The sequence below is a fragment of the Nylanderia fulva genome, unplaced genomic scaffold (assembly GCF_048542155.1).
Source record: "Nylanderia fulva isolate GAGA-0341 unplaced genomic scaffold, ASM4854215v1 Scaffold246, whole genome shotgun sequence".
NCBI classification, from domain to species: Eukaryota; Metazoa; Arthropoda; class Insecta; order Hymenoptera; family Formicidae; genus Nylanderia; species Nylanderia fulva.
Window position 1 is genome coordinate 70,948 of NW_028190310.1, and position 22,973 is coordinate 93,920.

At 34.2% G+C, this 22,973-nt stretch overlaps 1 protein-coding gene and 1 long non-coding RNA gene across 2 annotated transcripts in view; both read right to left on the reverse strand.

Moving 5' to 3' along the window:
* The window catches only part of LOC114935077 (multicopper oxidase 3-like), a gene marked incomplete at its 3' end in the record, with an annotated part of 105,792 nt that overhangs the window by 65,187 nt on the left and 17,632 nt on the right, over positions 1-22,973 (reverse strand). The window lies entirely within an intron of this gene.
* Positions 2,119-12,609, reverse strand: LOC114928981 (uncharacterized). Its single transcript, XR_014924810.1, has 4 exons — positions 12,343-12,609; positions 11,917-11,949; positions 11,766-11,841; positions 2,119-2,318 (listed from the first exon to the last, which is right to left on the reverse strand). It is a non-coding gene; the product is annotated as an uncharacterized LOC114928981 (long non-coding RNA).

Sequence of the window (22,973 nt, forward strand, 5' to 3'; positions counted from 1 at the left end):
CTTTCGCCCTCTTTCACCCTCTTTCGTCCTCTTTCACCCTCATTTCGTCCTCTCTCACCCTTTTTCGACCTCTTTCACCCTCTTTCGTCCTCTTTCACTCTCCTTTGTCTTCTCTCACTCTCTTTCATTTTTTTTCACCCTATTTCATTCTCTTTCACCCTCTTTCGTCCTCTTTCACTCTCCTTCGTCCTCTCACCCTCTTTTATTCTCTTTCACCCTCTTTCGTCCTCTCTCACTCTCTCTCACCTCTTTCACCCTCGTACGTCCTTTCTCACCCTCTTTCGTCCTCTTTCACCCTTTTTCGTCCTCTTTCACCCTCTTTCGCCCTCTTTCGTCCTCTTTCACCCTCTTTCGTCCTCTCTCACCCTTTTTCATTCCCTCTCACCCTCTTTCACCCTGTTTCGTCGTCTTTCACCCTCTTTCATTCCCTCTCACCCTCTTTCGTCCTCTTTCACTTTCTTTCGTCCTCTCTAACCCTCTTTCATTCTTTCTCCCCCCTTTTAATTGCAATGAGTTTAAAAGTAACAATTTAATTTTAATATCATTAGAATATTATTTAGCAGCGCGCCCAGTTTTTTTAACTAAAATTTTATTATTTCTTTTTATTTTATATTAATTTTAAATTTGCATAAGTTTTTAAATTTTAATTTTTGACTTGGCATCTTGCATTTTAGAGCAGATAAATTTTCCAATTTTTGCTGTATCAAATAATTTTACTTTTTTTTTTAACTTTATCGGTGTGTACACACAAAACATTTCTTTGAGTAACATAATTTTATATTATTTAATTTTCTTTCTAAAATATTTATAGCTGATTTCATAAAAATTTTAGATCAGCTTTGACATAGCTTATACATCTTTTTTCGGACAATGATTTATAAATCGCTTTTTTTATTTACTCTTATTAAAAGTACATTTATTTTAGTAGTAATAAGAAACTACAAATTAAGTAGAATATAAAAGTGGCCTCCTCTGATATTATTAATGAAGAATAATCATGTTTCTCTTGTTACATAACATGTCAAAATATCAAAATTGATAATTTATATATGCCTCCTTAAATGTGTAATAGAGCATATTATAACTTCTACATACATTTCTAAATATAAGAATTAATATTTCAATGAGAAAAACTGCTGGTCAAAAATAAACTCTTCAAGTTTTTTTGCTTTACTCTAAATATAAGAATTAATATTTCAATGAGAAAAACTGCTGGTCAAAAATAAACTCTTCAAGTTTTTTTGCATTACTTACAATAAATTGATATACATCTCGTTCAAAGTCAACATTTGGTAAATCTGACATCATGTGAACTATCATCACTTTGAAGACTTTAAATATTCTGATGTATTCGTATATTATGTGATATATTTTTTTATATTATATATAATTACATATATGCAGTATTGCATATCACATGTTTAGTATATCATAAACATATTCTTTTATAAATATATATTTATATAATGATATTTGCAACTTTTTGATATTTATTAAATACTTTTATTATGTTACGTTATCATTTTATTTATACTATTTTTTCATAATAATTTTCTGCAACGCTACCATTGTACTACATCTTTCATAAGTATATAAATAATTATTATTGGTAAAGATCGCTTCCTTATTTTACATCAATAATTATGCAGGTACTTATAAAAAAAGGAATAGTAGGATGGTAGTGTAGCAAGAAAGTAATTATTTTTATAAAAGAAATAGTTTAAAATGATAACGTATCAATATTTATTTTATACCCCGCACGTCAATATTTATTATTTTTTTTACATAACCCCGCACGCTGCCAATATCGCGGAGCACTACTAACGCCGTCTGTTGTAAAACGTGCGAGATGGACAAAATTACCACTACATGCATCTTGCATGTGTTGTGTACGTGTGATATATGTGTGCGCATGTGTTGTATACGTGTGAATACGTGTATCGATTAAGTCTAGTATAAACTCGATTGCTTCTGCCGTTATTGAGGATTCAAAATATTATAAAGACTCAAATGTCCGACTCGCGTTAAGATATACGGTGTCTCGGCTATGCCCTTACCTGGTCGCGTTACACTACCGTGTCTCTTGATAGGGTTTTTATTTAAATAAAATGAAGAATGTATATATATGTATATTTATTTATGTATATATAATGTATGTATATGCTATTAGGCGTTTCGCCGTCCCCGTCCTCGTCCGCCTTCTCGTCCGCCCCTCCTCGGCCTGTTGCCCCAATAATAATTCGGCGAGGACAGTTTCATGAGGAAGCGCATAAAGCGCTCCTCTTGGACGCGAACTCCGGCGCGTCTTCCTCTGTAAACTGTAATTAAAAAAGAAATTATTTTAGTAATTAGATAATATGGTATATTTAGGTATATCTAGGTATGGTATAAAATAATAAATGTATAATATGTTCTACTCACATGTTATACTCCTATACGGTTCCTATTTATCTCCCCTCTCTCCTCTTTTCTTCCTTCGCCTCTCTTTCCTCCCTCTTCTCCCTTTCTTCTCCCTCCTTTCTTTCCTTCCTCCTTCCTTCTTTCTTCCCCTCCTCCCCTCTTTCTCTCTCGCGCCCTCGCGTCTTCCTTCTTCCTCCCTTTTCCTCTCTTCTCTCTTCCTCCTTCTTCTCCTCTTTCCGCCCCTCTTTCTTCCTTCTTCCTTCTTTCTCTCTCTCCCTCTCTCTCCTCTTTCTTTTTTCCTCCCTCTCTCCTTTCCCTGTTTCTTCCCTTTCCTCCCCCTTTCCCTTCTCTCTTGCTTCCCCCTCCCTGCGTTCGCTCCCTCTGCCCCCTTCGTTCCTGCGCTCGTCCCTGTCCTCTTTCTTTTTTCCTCCCTCTCTCCTTTCCCTGTTTCTTCCCTTTCCTCCTTCCTTGCTCCTTCTCCTTCTGCTCCTCTCCTTCTTCTTTGTGCCCTGCTCTCCCCCTGCGCCCCTTTCCTTCTCTCTTCCCCCGCTGTTCCCGTCAATTTCATCAACTTTAAACTTTCCTGACTGAAATTTGAATGCGAGATAGATAGAGAATCGTACACCGCGTAACGGTTAAAGAAGAAATTAGCAATTATTGCATAACTGTGACGTATCGTTTATGTCAATAACGTAATGAATCTATAATTGTTATATAAAATTGTTATGTAATTTTGGCGTTACTTTATTATATATGTATTTATGTATTATGGTTAATGTAAATGTGTATACTCTAAAAGTTTCGTAAATACTACGTAATTTTAATGACATAATTGTAACGTTATGTTAAATACGTAACGTTTATGTATTTTGGTTAATGTAAATGTATATACTCTAAAAGTTTCGTAAATACTACGTAATTTTAATGACATAATTGTAACGTTATGTTAAATACGTAACATTTATATATTTTGGTTAATGTAAATGTGTATATCCTAAAAGTTTCGTAAATGCTACATAATTCTAATAACTAATTGCAACGTTATATTAAATACGTAACATTATTTTGTTGACATCAATGTATACATTCTGTAAAAACTTTATTATAATCATTACATACAGTATAATAACAAAATTGCGATATTTTTTTATTTAATGTGACATCGTAATTTCGTTATTATAATTATATATAATAGTTATATAATAAGGTTTTTACAGAATATATACATTGATATCAACAAAATAATATTAATGTTACATATTTAACGTAACGTTACAATTATGTCATTAAAATTACGTAGTATTTACGAAACTTTTAAAGTATACACATTTATATTAACCAAAATATTATAATTATATATAATAGTTATAATAAGGTTTTTACAGAATATATACATTGATATCAACAAAATAATATTAGTGTTACATATTTAACATAACGTTACAATTATGTCATTAAAATTACGTAGTATTTACGAAACTTTTAGAGTATACACATTTATATTAACCAAAATACATAAATGTTACATAACAAAGTAACACCAAAATTGCATAACAAATTCATTACGTTATTGACATAAATGATACGTCATTGTTTTGTTTCGCCGATCTATAACATAACATATACATATATAGATTATTATGTAATTGTTTCGTAAATGATCCCTTCGTGTTTACTGGGTATCAGAGATGGCAAAATATCAATTAAATTTTTTATAATTGAACAAAGGATATGAACAGATTTAATTAAAATATTTTTAATTGACGATTAATTTTAGAAAGATTAATTAGATTTCGTTACAATGACGATTGATATAAGCTAGATTAATCGAAGATCGTTTAATTAACAATTAATATGATCGAAGTCAATTAAAGATTATTTAATTGACAATTGTAAATTAGCTTGTATTAATTGTTAATCGATCGTTCTCCGATTAATTTCGTTTATATCAATTGTCAATTATGTTGTCATTTATGTATTTTGGTTAATATAAATGTGTATACTCTAAAAGTTTCGTAAATACTACGTAATTTTAATGACATAATTGTAACGTTATGTTAAATATGTAACATTAATATTATTTTGTTGATATCAATGTATATATTCTGTAAAAACCTTATTATAACTATTATATATAATTATAATATTTTGGTTAATATAAATGTGTATACTCTAAAAGTTTCGTAAGTACTACATAATTTTAATGACATAATTGTAACGTTATGTTAAATATGTAACATTAATATTATTTTGTTGATATCAATGTATATATTCTTTAAAAACCTTATTATAACTATTATATATAATTATAATATTTTGGTTAATATAAATGTGTATACTCTAAAAGTTTCGTAAATACTACGTAATTTTAATGACATAATTGTAACGTTATGTTAAATATGTAACATTAATATTATTTTGTTGATATCAATGTATATATTCTTTAAAAACCTTATTATAACTAATATATAATTATAATAACGAAATTGCGATGTCACATTAAATAAAAAAAATATCGCAATTTTGTTATTATACTGTATGTAATGATTATAATAAAGTTTTTACAGAATGTATACATTGATGTCAACAAAATAATGTTACGTATTTAATATAACGTTACAATTAGTTATTAGAATTATGTAGCATTTACGAAACTTTTAGAGTATACACATTTATATTAACCAAAATACATAAACGTTACGTATTTAACATAATGTTACAATTATGTCATTAAAATTACGTAGTATTTACGAAACTTTTAGAGTATACACATTTACATTAATCAAAATACATAAATACATATATAATAAAGTAACGCCAAAATTACATAACAATTTTATGTAACAATTATAGATTCATTACGTTATTGACATAAACGATACGTCACAGTTATGCAATAATTGCTAGTTTCTTCTTTAACCGTTACGCGGTGTACGATTCTCTATCTATCTCGCATTCAAATTTCAGTCAGGAAAGTTTAAAGTTGATGAAATTGACGGTAACATCTGTGTTAATATAGAATTAAATTTTCTCATGTAAGATCATGTCACAAAGAATAATGAGATTATCATAATGACAATTGATATAAACGAAATTAATCGGAGAACGATCGATTAAAAATTAATACAAGCTAATTTAATTAAAAGTTTTTTAATTAACGATTAATATGAGTTAATTTTAATTAAAAGTACTTTAATTGACGATTGAAAAAAACAGATTCAATCGAAGACAATTCAATTGACAATTGATTTGAGCAGAAACAATTAAAAAATATTTAATTGACGATTAAATATATCAAATTTAATGCGAATCTCTTCCATTAATAATTGACTTAAGAAAATCGATATAATTTCTCTATTTCCATTAATTAACAATGTGTAACGATTAATACAATTTAAATTTTAATCGAAGATGTTTGATTGATGATATTAATATGACTGAATTTAAATAATATATATCTTTTCCTTGGTTCTAGCAAAGTTATTGTACGTAATAGTTACAATATAAATAATAAATAATTTACGTTTTTTAAACCATATTTTTATTCAGAACATTTTCAATTCATTATACATTTTATTATATTTAATTTAATTATATTTAATGTTAATATATATTTCTCGAATTTTTTCTCATTTGTTCTAAAATAATAAATGTATAATATGTTATATTAAAATGTGTTGTACATATATACAATATATATTATAATTCAAAATTATTAATCAATAAATATTGCAGGAAGTTTGGTAATACAACGAAGTGTAACCATACAGTTTCCTTCTGGATAACGTTTCTGCAATCAACTAGGTAACCATTTCACAATGTTTTTACATATTACATTCAAATTGTGTTTATTTATTATAAATAATCTTCCGGTTCCGGTGAGAGTGTGAGTGACAGGTGTGTGAAAGCGTGGCAGGTATTTGTGAGGAAAGAGTGAGAAAAGGGGTGAGGAGAATAGGAGATAGGAGGTGAGAGGGCGTAGGAAAAAGAGGAGGATAGATTGAAAGGATAGGAGAATGAAAAGGGGTAAGGAGTTAGTAAATAGAAAGCAGGAAAAGGTGAGACACGTGGACACGTAGACACGTGGAAGAAAGAGAGTAGGTGTAGAGAGCAGGTGCAGATAGAAAGATAGGGAATTCAATAGGGAATTCACTAGGGAATTCACTAGCGAGTTGGAGCGAATTAGAACATAGAGTAAGTGAATCAAAGAAAGAAAGCGATAAGAGAAAAATGAATAAGGAGGAAAAGAATGTTAGTGAAGAGAATAGTAGAGATAGGAGGATAGAGACTACTAGAGATAGGATGGTTGAGGAAGGGGGAAAGAGGGGAGATGAGGAGGAAGTAAAAAAGAAGGCAGGGAGGCCGAGAAGAGTAGATGAGTTAACGAAAGAGAGGAGGAGCAGTATGGGATGTATAGAGGATTTCTTGAAAAGGAAAAGGGAAGAAGGGGGAGAGGAGGATAAGGATGAAGAGGAAAGAAGTCTGAGAAGGAGCAAAAAAACAGAAAGGCTGAACAGAGAAGTAGGGGGGATAGAAAAGGAGGAGTTAAAGAGGATGATGGAGGAGATAGGAGAGAAGATTACAGAGAAGTTGGGTGAGGAAATAAGAAAATTGAAGATTGAAATATGGAAAAAGGAGGGGGAATGGAGAGAAGAAAGAAAAGAAATGGGAAAAAAGATAGAAAGACTGGAGGAAAGGGTGATAGAGTTGGAGGCAAGAATAGAGAAGAGAAGTAAAAAGGAAGAAAGAGAAAGAGAGGGGGGAGAAGGAGGAAGTAAGGGGTTAGGTGAGTCAATAATGGGGAAAATGAGAGACATAGGAAAGAAGTTAGAGTGGAAAGAGAGAGAAGAAAGAAGGAATAACATCGTGATAAGAAGAATAGAAGAAGGGAAGGAAGATGTAAAAGAAAGAGTGGAGAAAATAATGAAAGAAATAGGAGCGAAAACGGAAATAGAATGGATAAGAAGGTTGAAAGGAAAGGAGGGAAAGGAAGGAGAAATGGTGGTTGTAAGACTAGGCAGCAGAGAACAAAAGAGACAGGTAATGGAAAAAAAGAGTCTGTTAAGAGGAAAGAGGGTGAGGATAGAGGACGACCTAACATGGAAGGAAAGAAAGATGAAATGGAGAATAATGGAAATTGCGGAGGAAGAAAAGAGGAAAGGGAACAAGGTGTGGACAAACTACGGTAGGATAAAAATCAATGATGTTTGGTGGAAATGGGAAGAGGAAGAAAGAGTGCTCAAGAACTGGAAAGGAGAAATTAGAGAAGGAATGGAGAAAATGGAGGTGGAAGAGGGGGGCATGAAGACAAGAATGGAGGAAAAAAAGGGATAGAAGAGGGGAGAAGAGAAGAAGGAAGGAAAGGAGAAGGGAAGAAGAGTAGTAAGAAGAGAAAGGAGGAGGGAGAAAGGGAGACGGAGATAGAAAAAAGAAAGGAGCAAGAGAGAAAGGAAAAAGGAGAAGTAAGAGAGGAATGGAAGATAGGTTTTTGGAATGTGGCAGGGTTGAAAAACAAGGAAGAAAAATTCTGGAAGGAAATAGAGGATTGGGAGGTAGTGGTGATGATGGAAACATGGATAGAGGAAAAGGGGTGGGAGGCGATTAAAAAGAGGTTACCGAAAGGATATAGATGGGAGAAGCAAGCAGCAAAAAAGAGAAAGAAGAAAGGAAGACCGATGGGGGGAATGATCATGGGGGTAAAGGAGGAGAGGGGAAGGATAAAAGTATCAGGACTGGGAGAAAAGGCGGAGGGAATAATGATGGCGGATTTAGAGGTAGGAAGAGAGAAGTGGAGGGTAATAGGTATATACATTAACGGGGACATGGAAAGGAAAATGGAGGAAATGAAGGAATGGATGGAAGAGAAAGAAGAAGACAAATGGACGATTTTAGGAGGAGATTTCAACGCAAGGACAGGTAGAAGGGGGGGAGTGATAGGAGGAGAGGAGGAAGAGGAAAGAAGATCGAAGGACAAGAAGGTAAATGAGGATGGGAGGAAGTTGATAAAAGAGCTAGAAGAAGTGGGATGGGGAATTTTTAACGGAGGGATTAGAGGGGATAGGGAGGGGGAGTACACATATACAGGAGGAAGAGGGGAATCGGTGATAGACTATGTGGTGGGAGAGGATAGAGTAAAGGAAAAGATAAAGAGAATGGAGGTGGGAGATAACATAGAGTCGGACCATCACCCTTTGATTGTAACGTTAGAAAGAAGAGGAGGTGCTGAAAAGGGGAAAAGGAAGGAAGGAAAAGGAATAAGAAAAAAGGGGAGATGGACGAAGAGGGGAGGAGAAAGAATAAGAGAGGAAATAGAATGGGGAGAGGGGTGGAAAGAGGGAATAGAAGAGGAGCTAGAGGAAAAAAGAGGAAGGATAGAAGAGGAATTGAGAGAAGGAGAAAAAGAGAGTGGAGAAGGAAAAAAGAAAGGGTGGTGGGATGAGGAATGTGAGGAGAAGAGGAAAGAAGTGAGGAGAAAGCTAAGGGAATGGAGGAAGAAAGGAGGAGGAGGAGAAGGATACAGAAAAGAAAGGGCAGAATATAAGCTAATGTGTAAAGGAAAAAGGGAGGAGGAGAGGATAAGATGGTACAAGGAAGCGATAGAGGCAAGAACGGAAGGAGAGGTATGGAAAATTATAAACAGGGAAAGGAAGAAGAGAGAAGGAGTGAATGAGGAGATAAAAGCGGAAGAGTGGAAGGAATATTTCATGGACTTATTGGGAGGGGTAGAGGTTAAAGTTGTAAGAGGAGGAAAAGAGAAAAGGGAGAGGGATGAGGAGCAGGAGATAAGCAGGGGGGAAGTAAAGAGGATATTGGGATAATTGAAGAAAGGAAAAGCAGCGGGGGAGGATGGGATACCGAGTGAGGTATGGAAATATGGAGGAGAGAGGGTAGAAGAGTGGGTATGGGAAATGTGCAACAGAGTCTGGAGAGGGGAAGGATGGCCGGAGAGGTGGAAAGAGGGGATAATAGTACCACTGTTAAAAAAGGGAACGGGGAATAGGGTGGAAAACTACAGAGGGGTGACTTTGATGCCAACGTTATATAAGGTGTATGTGGGGATTCTAACAGAAAGGTTAAAGGAGGAAATAGAGAGGGGGAATATGTTGCCGGAGAGTCAAACAGGCTTTAGGAAGGGAATGGGGGTGATTGACAGTATATATGTGCTAAACTACCTGATCAATAAAAAAGTGAAAAAGAAGGGAGGTAAGGTAGTAGCGGCCTTCATAGATCTGAAGGCGGCGTTTGACTCAGTGGATAGGGAGGTGTTAATGGAGGCGATAAGGAAGAGGGGGGTAAGAGAAGGGTTAAGTAGTAGGATAGAAGAGGTATACAAGGAAACGAGGAGTAAAGTAAGAGCGGGGAAGGAGGAAGGAGAAAACTTCTGGACGGCAAGGGGTGTGAGGCAAGGTTGTCCAATGAGCCCACACTTGTTCAATTTGTTGATAGCGGATATAGAGGAAGTGCTGAAAAAAGGAGGCTGGGGAGGAGTAAAGTTGGGAGGGGAAAAAGTGCACTGCTTGGCATATGCTGATGACATGGTGTTGTTGGCGGAGGAGGAGGAGGGGATGATACATATGTTGGGGAAAATGGAAAATTACATGGATAAAAAAAGGCTAGAGGTAAATGTGGATAAGACAAAAATAATGAGGTTTAGAAAGGGGGGAGGAAGAATGAGGAAAATGGAGTGGAGATGGAAAGGGAAAAAATTAGAGGAAGTGAAAGAGTTCAAGTATCTAGGATATAAGTTACAAAGGAATGGAGGACAGGAGGCGCAGGTGAGGGACAGAGTGAGGAAAGCAGGAGCGGTGATGAGACAAGTATGGGGTATGGGAAAGAGAAGATTTGCAGGAGACTGGATGAAAAGAGTATGGTTAATGGAAAGGTTGGTGGGAACGGTGATGGAGTATGGGGCGGAAATATGGGGGTGGAAGGAGAGGAGAGAAGTAGAGGCAATGCAGGAAAGATGGATTAGGTGGACGCTAGGAGTAGATTGGTGTACGCCGGGGTATATGGTAAGAGAAGAGATAGGAAAGGATAAATTCAGGATAAGAGCAGGAAGAAGAGCGATAGGGTATGAGAAAAAATTAGAGGAAGGAATGGGAGGAAGTTTAGCGAGGAAATGCTATGAGGAGATGAAGGAGAGGGTAAAGGAAGGAAAGGAGAAAACGGTGTGGGAGGAGGAGAGGGCAAAATTTTTTGAAGGAAGGGGGATAGAAGAGAGGGAGATGGAGGAAAAAAGAGAAAGGGGGGAGGAAGTATATGAAAGATGGGAGCAGAAGGACAGAGAAAGGCAAAAGGAGGAAAGATGGGAGAAGATAAGAGAGTCGAGATACAATAGATGGTATGGAGAATGGAAGGAGGAGGGTTTACCGGAATACTTGAGAAAGGGATGGGGGGAAAGCAGATGGAGAAGGATAGTGAGGTATAAAATGAACAATGAAATGAGGGGGGCGAGATACTGGGAAGAGGAGGGGAAAAGAAGATGCAGACTATGTGGGATGGAAGATGAAACTTGGGAACATGTAATAGGAGAATGTGGGGGAGAGGGGAATAAGGGAAACTGGTGGGAAAAAATGAGGGAAATACTGCGAGAAGGAGGAGAGGGAGAAGGATGGATGAGGGAATTAGAGAAAAAGAGGATGGAGGGGAGGGTGGAAGGGGAAGAGGAGGAAGGAGGTATGAGGAGAATGTGTGAAAGTATGAATGAGGGGTTGGGGAATGTATGGGGAACTGGAAGCCGAGGCGAAGCGAGAAATAGGTTAGGGACAGCTCTTTCTCTCTCTTAATTAGTAAATAGGTAGATTAAGTTAGAGATAAGATAATTGTAAGATAGATGTAAGAGTAGAATGTAAGAGTAGTCTATAAGTTAAGATTGTAAGAAATTTGTAAGGTTTGGGTACGCTCCTCAAAAGCGCCTTTAATCCCTGAGGGGGCAAATAAAGTATTGATTGATTGATTGATTGATTGTTAATTAATGGAAATAGAGAAATTATATCGATTTTCTTGTCAATCATTAATGGAAGAGATTCGCATTAAATTTGCTATATTTAATCGTCAATTAAATATTTTTTAATTGTTTCTGCTCAAATCAATTGTCAACTGAATTGTCTTCGATTGAATCTGTTTTTTTCAATCGTCAATTAAAAAACTTCTAATTAAAATTAACTCATATTAATCGTTAATTAAAAAACTTTTAATTAAATTAGCTTGTATTAATTGTTAATCGATCGTTCTCCGATTAATTTCGTTTATATCAATTGTCAATTAAATAATCTTTAATTGATTTCGATCATATTAATTGTTAATTAAACGATCTTCGATTAATCTAGCTTATATCAATTTAATTAAGTTAAAATATAACTAACCTCTACGATAGTCGGCGGCGACGGGGCCGGCGGCGACGGGCTCGGCGGCGACGTGGTCGGCTTCATTCATCGGTATCTGAAATGTATAAAGAGTATTAGTTTTTTATAATAAAAAATAATAGTATTTTATAATGAAAAATAAAATACTTACATCTCTCTCTGCCATTTCGGTGTTTGAGTACATCTGGAATTATAATAAAATGAAATAAGATCTGGATATTTCGAACACCTGATATAACGAGTCGATGCGCGTAAACAAGTTTTTATGCGCGAACGACAAGAGTAACATTAAAGCACGTCCGAAATATATCTATTGCAAAACTATATGTAAAATCATAATTATAATCACGGAACCAATAAATAAGATGCGAATATCTCAAAAATTCACGAAAAGATCCCGAAAAGTTCATAAAAATGACAATGTTCCGTCGCTTAATGCTAGTCGTTCTCGCGAAATAAATTATTAATAATAAACGAACTTAATTGCTGACTACTAATTAAGTGATTCTACATTTCATTAAAGACGATGATGATGTTAGAACGATAGTTTACAGAATTTTATATGTATATGACTTACCGAAGTTAGTTGCTGAGATGTCAGTCTTCTCACGGCCGCAAACTGATTAGACCGCAGGCTGCGCGACAGGGGTGCGTAATCGTGCGGCTTGTATTTAGAATGATATGCTCGATGCCACGCGTTTCACACGTGTTGTTCTTGGCCGCGTGTTCATATCATCGATGTTTTCGACAATTTTCGGTGCGACGAAATAATCGCTGCTTTAATCAGGTAATGATTTTATAATTTGTGAATATGTTGATGAAGTTAATGTGTAAAGTTATAAGATAATTATTTCTTTATATATTTGGATTATAATTAAATATTAATTTTATAATAGTACAGACACACACACACACACACACACTCTCACGCGCGCTTATGTCCGTGTGTTGATACGTATATCTATATTCTTTAATTAATATTTAAATTTATATTGTACATATGCAGAATATATATGCAGGATATCACAGAATTAGTAAACCTGTTAATGGAAGATTCTTGAGATAATTGGGAGACGATTTTGCTTCTAACTATATTAATATATAAATTTATAAACTATATAGTTTTTTTCAAAAATTTTGATTTTTCTCAATATTTTATATACAAAATTTTTGAAACAAGATCGACGAAAAATTAATATTTTATGAGATACTTACGTTCATGCAAAATAATGTGTTAAAGATGTAAAATACCCTGTTAAATATTCTCTTTGTGATTATCTTATTCTTACAACTTATTGTTTTAATAATTATATTTCACTTTTATGCGATATTTTTATTCTTTTTATTATTCCCCTTATTTCTATATGTGTATATCGTCTATAATTCTTATAATTTCTTTTTTTTTAATTGCATCTTTTGCTATTTTTTATTTGTTTTCGAATTATTACCCTGTATACACATATATATATATATATATATATATATAATATTTCTTTATAAAATCAATAAAATCAATGTTTACAAGCAACTATTATAATAAATATATATATTTATATATTTAAAATACATCTAATATATATAATTTTGATTTAAATCGTAGCACCCTTTATACTGCGCATGATGCAACACGCCTTAACCGAACAAATATTTTGGAAAATCGTTCGTTTATATACAAACAGCAAGTGAGTAATACAATATAGAATATAATATAAAAAAAATAAAATTACATAACTTAAATAATGTATAATAATAGAAGTTTTATAAAATGTCCCTTAATTTTCTTGCTTCTTCTGACATTATTTCATAATGGTGTTTTTTAGTTTTACAATTCCGCTATTTTTCTCGTTTTTCTACTAAATTTATTTTTAATTTCATTATTTTTACTATGAAAACCGCTTTTGTAGAAAGAAGTTGTTGATTTATCGTTGTCTCTCTTTCATATGCAGATTTATTGTTGTTTTGTTTATTTTTGTTTCATAATTTGTTATTTTTTGAAAATAATTTTTATTATTTCCCTTATTTATATATCAGGAGACGCGGTAGTGTCTCCGGCCATGTTCAAACCCTAAAAGACCTTAAAAGACACTACAAGTCTCCTTATCCTGCACCATCAAAGTCCATTTTTTGGGGGTGTAGAACTACTAAAATATAAAAAATTTTGAATTGCACGTAATATAACCTGAAAGGCGGCATCGCCACGAGTAATTTGAGCCAAGAAAAAATAAAATCGGTCAAGCCGTTCTGGAGATACAAGCGGTCAAAAAGTGACGTTTTTCATGAAAAATGAAGTAACGTCGTCTTCTTCTTCTTCTTCTTCTTCTTCTTCTCTGTCCGCGTATAAATCTCTTCTCACCTTTCACTCACACCTCCCTCAACTTCCACCCACCCATTTCCCTCCCACATCCCGCCCCCACCCCCACCCCCACCCCCCACCCTTACTCCCACCCCTCTTTCGCCTCTTTCACCCTCTTTCGTCCTCTCTCACCCTCTTTCGTCCTCTCTCACCCTCTTTCACCCTCTTTCGCCCTCTCTCACCCTCTTTCGTCCTCTTTCACTCTCTTTCATTCTCTCTCACCCTCTTTCGCCCTCTCTCACCCTCTTTCGTCCTCTTTCACTCTCTTTCATTCTCTCTCACCCTCTTTCATTCCCTCTCACCCCCTTTCGTCCTCTTTCACCCTCTTTCGTCCTCTCTCACCCTCTTTCGTCCTCTCCTCACCCTCTTTCATTCTCTCTCACCCTCTTTCACCCTCTTTCATTCCCTCTCACCCTCTTTCGTCCTCTTTCACCCTCTTTCGTCCTCTTTCACTCTCTTTCGTCCTCTCTCACCCTCTTTCATTCTTTCTCACCCTCTTTTACCCTCTTTCGTCCTCTTTCACCTTTTTTCACTCTCTTTCGTCCTCTCTCACCCTCTTTCATTCTTTCTCACCCTCTTTTGCCCTCTCTCATCCTCTTTCGACCTCTTTCACACTCTTTCGTCCTCTCTCACCCTCTTTCGTCCTCTTTCACCCTCTTTCGTTCTCTCTCACCCTCTTTCGACCTCTTTCGTCCTCTTTCACCCTCTTTCGTCCTCTCTCACCCTCTCTCACCTCTTTCACCCTCGTACGTCCTTTCTCACCCTCTTTAGTTCTCTTTCACCCTCTTTCGCCTATCTCGTCTTCTCTTACCCTCATTCGTCCTCTCTCACCCTATTTTCAAAAAATTATAAAAATGAAAAGGTCAAGCCATGTTCAAAAGAAGGTCCTCAAAAATTTAAACCTAGTCTGTACAATGAAAAATAATTACTCGTAATTCCAGAGTTCCAATTTGTTAATATTGAATAATGTATTTGTTTCAAGTAATGGCAGTAGAGTCAAATACATACCTACGTATATGCAGTTTTTGCTGTTAATTGTACTTGAACGAAAAAAATAATTAAATGATTTAAATATAGCACATTTTAAATCAAGAAACTTATATAATCGAACTCTGTTTAGGAAAAGGTAGAACATTTCATTTGCCTCTGCCTTTACAAGAAACATTGGATAAGGTATGTCCTCCGGAAGATCCTATAAATTTGAATCACGAGTTGCACATTCTCGTTCGAGGTATACCCAAGAAATCTAAAGTGGTTTGGGAAAATTTGGTAGATATTAATAAAATGTATAAGGCTTTGCAATGGTTGAAAGAAAATAATCCTCATTACTCAAAAATTCGTCTTCCAGCGTCATCTGATGATCTATTAAAGGATAAGTTGCAGGAAACAGAATATAGGATTGTCGATGAGGAAAGCGACAATGACGAAATAAATGAGGTGGTTGAGGAATTACCAGCATTGAATTTGTACAATGTACAGCAAAACAAAAATAATAATGATCAAACCGTTTTAAAACGTACGGCTTTTCTCACACAAATCACTTAACATTCGGATATTAACGATCAGTATACAATATACCCAATACACGCGAAAAGAATCGATAACGAATCTGCATTGAAGCTTTATCAAATGGTGAAAATTGAAGATTTTCCAATGGATAATTGTTATAAATATCTGGATGTCATGTGTTTCCCTGATTTATATCCTGATGGTGTCAATGGACAACGAGAAGATAGAAACTTTGCATTGCCGAAATATTTATTTATTAGAACACGATTGATGTCGAAACATAGTAGATTCAGGGTGAATCTGCAGTATCTGTTTTTCCTTTTCAATGATGCTAACTACCAACAGTTGAAAAGTGGTATCTATTATACGATGATGGTTACTAACCAACGAGAGAGATACACTGCTGGTAGATACTTGAACGAATTGAAAGGTTACGAATTAGAATCGAATTTAATGAGTATTTTCGCAAAAATGAGAAATACGGATCAATTTTGGCGACAACCGTCCAATAATGTAAAATGCATGACTTTGCATTACGGTCCAGCGACGTGGTTTTTGACTTTGAGTCCTAGTGAATGAAAATGGTCCGATTTGGGTGAATATTTACGAGATATGAATCCCGATAAAGAGAAGTTAGGCATCAACGAACTAATCGCATACGATCCTGTAAGTACTTCTAGATTCATGTGCATAAAATTCAAAGCCATGATTGATTCTATTTGTTCGTCCGATAATCCTATAGGAAAGGTTATTCATTACTTCTGGCGACTGGAATATCAACGTAGAAGTATGCAGCACATGCATTGTATGATTTGGATAAAAGATGCTCCAGTATTAGGAAAATCGCCGGATGAAGAAGTTACTACGTTTATTCAAAAATACGTAACGTGTGAAATTCCAGATGAAAATGTTTCGCCAACGTTGTACGATACGGTAATAAGTGATCAGAATCATAAACATAACTCGTATTGCATGCGTACGAAAAAAACGGAAACTAATATATACAGAAAGTGTCGGTTCGATTTTCCTCGGCCAGTTACTGAGAATTTCGTTTTAAGAGACGTTATCACTTCGATAGTCGGTAGAAAAAATTTACGCAGTAAGAGCAGATTGTACGATCTTCCTCGCAAGGAGTCGGAAAGGTTTATAAATGATTATAATCCGTCTATCAAATTAGCCTGGAAGGGAAATATGGACATACAATTTATTAGAGAAAAATCAGAGTTTTTAAACTCATATTTAACAAAATACACGACAAAGTCGGAAAAATGCAATACAGACTTTGAAGTGATAGATTCGAATAAGTCCTTGGCATCGAAACTGTGGAATTTTGCAATGCGTTTATTAAATAACAGAGAATGCGGTGCTTTAGAAGCTGCGGATACACTATTAGGGAATCCCTTGTACGGTACGGATAATGATACCATGGTCAAATGGATCGATGTTAATGAGGTGAGAAATAAAAAAGTTAAAACATTTAATGAAATTTAAGCTCTTGATGAAAATTCTACGAATATTTACTGTTCGTCACTCATCGATGATTACTATCCAAATAGACCTCAGGAATTAGAATCATTGAATTTGTACGATTTTGCCAGATTCTGGGAAATTACGAATTGACCTGAGAACTGTACATTTATAAATTTTACCTAATATACACCCGTTTCGAGCAACAAGGCAAAGTTTTCTGATCAATAACTTACTCCCTGAAAATACGGTATAACACAAATCGGAAGTTGATACGAAAATTCGAAATTTTACTAAAGAAAGATTGGAGGTTTTTAATTTATACAATTTTCACAACTCTTATTTCAATTATTTATTCTACCCATCGAAAGTTTTTTGAGAGCAGGCCGCCATGTTATTTTTCTGAGTCATTAACAAATTGGTACTCTGGCATTACGAGCAATTATTTTTCATTGTACGGGCTAGTATGAATTTCAAATCAAATCTCTATAAACGACTATTATATTTTGTGCACTAAGAATAACATATCGCACTTATTTTCTAGAATCAAATTGTAATCAGTTTTACTTATATGTATGTATATTCAATGTGAACTTGCACCTTGAATAAAATATCACAGTTACTTTTCATGGTAATATATTATTACTAAATTTAGATAATATACACTTTACGTATGTTCACTTTGAACTGGCACCTTGAATAACATATCAGTTACTTTTCGTGATAATTTATTATTAGATCGTTTAAATTTTTGAGTACCTTCTTTTGAACATGGCCTGACCTTTTCATTTTTATGATTTTTTTAGGATTAATATTATACTAAAAATGTGGTTATTATAATCTTTGTAGTAGTAAGTGTAGTAAGTTAATATTTTTTGTGTGATTTTTGGCTACCTCCGTATATCTTAACTGTCGGATCTATCAGACAAATTATCTATAAATTATACAACGCATACATTGAGCTCACTTTAATATAAGTACTTGAAATAATTTTATAACTTCTAATTCATTCAGTGAAGTCATCCATTAGTAATTGATAAATTTTAAGGTGTTCAATCTATGAGTGTAATATATAGAGGAGATTGTTTCTAAACCACGCATGTTTGATATGTATAAAGTTTGAAGCCTGTCCCGAAAGTATACAAATGTCCCCGTTATATGCTCATGACATATATACATAATAAGTATATATATATATATATATATATATATATATAAGTATAACAATAATAAATTATAAACTAATGCTAATAATAAATAGTAAATTAATCATTATTAATTTTAATATTTAGGATGAATGCTCGACGACAGGAATGGAGTCCGGCTTTCTTATTTTTATCTCATTGTGTATTACGGTTCAAAGTTTTCTTGTAATAATTGAAATTATTATACGAAATTGCATAGAAATTACAAACTGTTTATTTATTTCCTCGGTTTTGTCACGGATATAATGCAACAACACTTGCTATAGTAAATGCTCGAAATGACCTCCGTTAAATTTCAAAAAACTTAGGTATGTCGCAGACATCAGGATTTTTCAACGGATTTGCTAGTCAGTGTGTGTACTATTTTATTATATCTGTGGCAAGACCGATAAAATAAATAAACAGTTTGTAACTTTTATGCGGTATGATATAATTTTTTCAGTCATTACAGGAAAACTTTTCGAACCATGGTAATTCTAGGAACAAGCATTTTTGATCCCATGTTTATAGCATTTTTTGCTTGTGTTTAGATCCCTGGAATTTATTCTCAAAGTTTGTAGGTTTGTACAGACCATTCAAATACATCTTGCGTATAATAGTCTTCGAAGTATGCGGTTACTATAAAGTATACTTCTAAACGTATGTTTTGGGGACAATATAAATATTTTTATCATATATATAAATTGTATAGTTTGAGAACTCTCCCCAAAGTATTAGTTTATTATATACATGTATATATATGAAAGCCCTCAAAGGACTTAACATAAGGAAAACCTAAAATTTAAACGCATACTTTGAGGACAGGGTAAAAACGTCCGTCATATATGTGAAACGTATAATTCAAGGACAGTCCTTGAAATAATCGTTTATTATATATATATATATATATATATATATATATATATTTTAAAGTCCCCAAAGTATACATTGTGTACTAAAAAGTTATGTAATTTAAAAATTATTGCCATATATTAGGTTTAATAAGTTTGGACATGTCACTGTGACAATATTACACATATTTACGCAAAAAAATGGATATATATATTTATGTATATATACATATACATCTATATATATTGTATATATATACGATTAATTATATTTTTAAATATTCAAGTTTATTAGTTTTAGAGTTATTTTGGTTTCTTTATTCAATTGATAACATCAATTAAGTTTTAATTGTAATAAGAACTTTAATAGTTTAAAAAAGTTACTTTTGTTTTAACGTAGAAATTAAATTTTATTTTAAAATAGTATTGACTGATCGAGACGAAAAAACTAGTCTTGTTTTATGCATCCAATATTTTTTTGGATTTATTTTGTATACGCAACTGTCTATTCGTACAGTAAATAACTTGTAACTTTTACATATATATTACTTTATGAATTACAATACTCTTAATAAAACTATATATTTATATAATATATTACTTTTATACTAATTCAAACATTTCCTTTTTTTGTCATCCAGCTGCGTCCTTCCAGATATAGAATCACAATGGTTTTTAACATTTTTTGATCCTTTGAGCCGGATGCTAGTGGATAACTGAAGAGAGAGAAAATGAAGCTCAATCACGTAAAGAATCGAATAGAGCAACAGTTCGTATTAATGGACTTAATTGCCAATGCAATTGATAACTTAACCAAATTGTTGTATAAGTTGGGTAATCAAATATAACATCTCAAAGGGTACAGGCTCGTCTCACTTTTCTAAAGATAATATGGGAGATGTTCTCTACCTCTCACGAAGCCATTGGATTAGCAATGACTGACAATGAGTTAGATTCTGAGGAACAATTACAATCAAGCGAACATTCATACTTTTCAGAAAATCTCTATTCCATAACGCATAAAGGTTATTTGGAGGCAGTGGAGAAAATGAGTATACTACTCGACTCTGTACAAAAAACTATGCAAAGAACATTTTCGCAGTCTCTTTCTCAGACATCAAGCTTTCCAACGTCCTACTAGCATGCTCGATTACCAAAAATCGACATCCCTAACTTTAATGGCACCCCAGCTGATTGGTTATCTTTTAAAGATTTATTTATTTCTCTTATATTAACTAATCCCACTCTTGGCTCTGTTGAAAAACTGCAGTATTTAAAGACCAGTCTTGTAGGTTCCGCAGCTCATTTGTTGCAAAATACGACACTCACCGCAGACAATTTCCAGAAGACATGGGAAGCATTAATTTCATTCTATGAAAACAAATGACTATTAGTAAATGCTGCTCTTTATTCACTACTATCTCTAAAGCGTATGACCAAAGAATCAAATAGTGAAATTGAACAACTCTATACCAATATCACGCAAACCTACCAAACGTTAGAGACTCTTGAACGACCTGTGCATTATTGAGATAATTTTCTTGTCTTTATTGCCGTTCAGAGATTGGTTTCAGAATCTGTGAGGGCATGGGAAAATCATCTCGGATCATCTAAGAAACCTCCTATCTGGACTCAATTCACTGATTTTCTATTCACCAAATTGCATTTTCTACAAGCGTTTGAGAAATCTCGTCGTGGAAAGAATCTCTCGCAGTCACAACAACATTCGATAAAGTCACACTATCAAGGAAAGACAAAGGAGAATAATTCCAACAGCTCTAGTTCGTGCTCTAATATGTGCAGCAAAACATTATACATCAACTTGCTAGCAATACACCTCAAAAACTGTTGAACGACTAGCTATTATTACAAAACATAAATTATGTTATAATTACGTGGGGCTTCATAGAGTGTCTGCTTGTCGCATAACAAAAAGATGTCACAAGTGTTGACGCAAGCATCACATCTCCATACATCAAAATAAAACTCAATCGTCTACTTCTGAATCTAGAACACCTAAATCAACCGAATTTTCTACAACCAGTAATACAAACGAGAAGCATGTATTACATTCGACATCCTCACCGAAGATCTCATCATGTGTACTTCTGGCAACTGCTCAAGTAATCGTTGTATCACAAAATGGGGAACTATCCAGAGCTCGAGCATTAATTGATCAAAGCTCTGAAATTTATCTAATATTAGAACGTCTTGTACAACGATTAAAACTTTATCGAAGACAGTCGTCTCTTCCATTGTCGATGTAAGAATCTAGAGATCCTGCAAAACTCGAGGCACTACTTCGTTCAAATTAAGACCTTCTGACGGTAACTTTGAACAATTCGTTTCGGCTTATATACCTAAACTTACCACTTTAATTCCATCTATACAGATTGATTTATCAAAATGGCCACACATCGAGGGATTAAAATGAGCAGACCCAGATTTTACAATTCCAGGACTCATCGACATCATATTAAGAGCTGATATATATCAAATCATCGAAGAGGGCATTATAAAAAGACACGTAAATGCTCCTATTGCTCAATTAACCAAATTTGGATGCATCATTTCTGGTTCATCAGACTCAAACTCAACGTCTAGTGGAATACAAAGTTATCATGCATCAATTAATTGTTGGGAGCTGCATGATCTATTGCACCGATTCTGAGAACTCGAAGAAATATCATCACGACATAATTCTGCAATCTCCACGGAAGAACAGGAGTGTAAACAACATTTCAAGACAACTCACTCTCGGGACGCTCAAAGACGTTATTGTCACTCCCATTTAAGAATATTACTACTGAACTAGCCAACTCTCGAACTAAAGCTATTTGAATGATGAAAAACCTTATCCAAAAAATTTGCATCTGATTCTCAATATGCACAAGCGTACTCGAAATTTATGAATGAATATAAAGATCTACAACGTATGATTCTTGTTCTTGACTGCTCAACAAGTTCAGAATCTCAACGGAACTACTATTTTCCACATCACGGGGTTATTCGTGAACAAAGTCTAACTACAAAACTAAGGATTGTGTTTAATGGCTCAAGTCGCACGACCACAGGCGTTTCGTTAAATGATTTACTACACTCAGGAGCTAAACTACAAATAGACTTGTTCGACGTTCTTGTCTGGTTTCGACAGTTCTGTTACATTTTTTCGTCTGATATTGAAAACATGTACAGACAGATCAAGATACATCGAGATAACTGGGATTTCTAGAAAATTGTCTAAATTGATCAATCCAATAATATTCTCACCTACCAACTGACAACCGTCACTTATGGCTCTGCTTGTGCGTCTTTTCTTGCACTTCGAACATTAAAGCAGTTGCTGGACGATAAGGGAGACAAATTTTCCTTAGCTACACAAATTTTAAACAAAGAATGCTATGTCGATGACCTATTTGAGGGAGCTGATACCATTCAAAAAGCTCAAGACTTTGTCAAAGAATTAAATCAACTCTGCATGGCAGGCGGTTTTCCGCTTCAAAAATCGATAAGCAACCATCCTAATATCCTACAATCAGTTCCTTTCGACAAACAAGTTAATACTTCATCTCTACAGATTGATAAAGATGTGACTATTCACGTCCTCAAATTATGTTGGAAACCATCAACTGACACTTTCCAATTTACACTGCAGTTGTCACCTGCGAAAGTAATAACAAAACGAGCCATTCTATCTACCATTGCGAAGTTATTTGATCCTCTCGGGTTGCTCTCCCCTGTTCTCGAAAGCAAAGATCCTCATTCAAGAACTGTGGTCAATGAAACTCGACTGGGATGATCCTCTGCCTCCATTTATTTCTAACAAATGGACATCCTTCGTTGA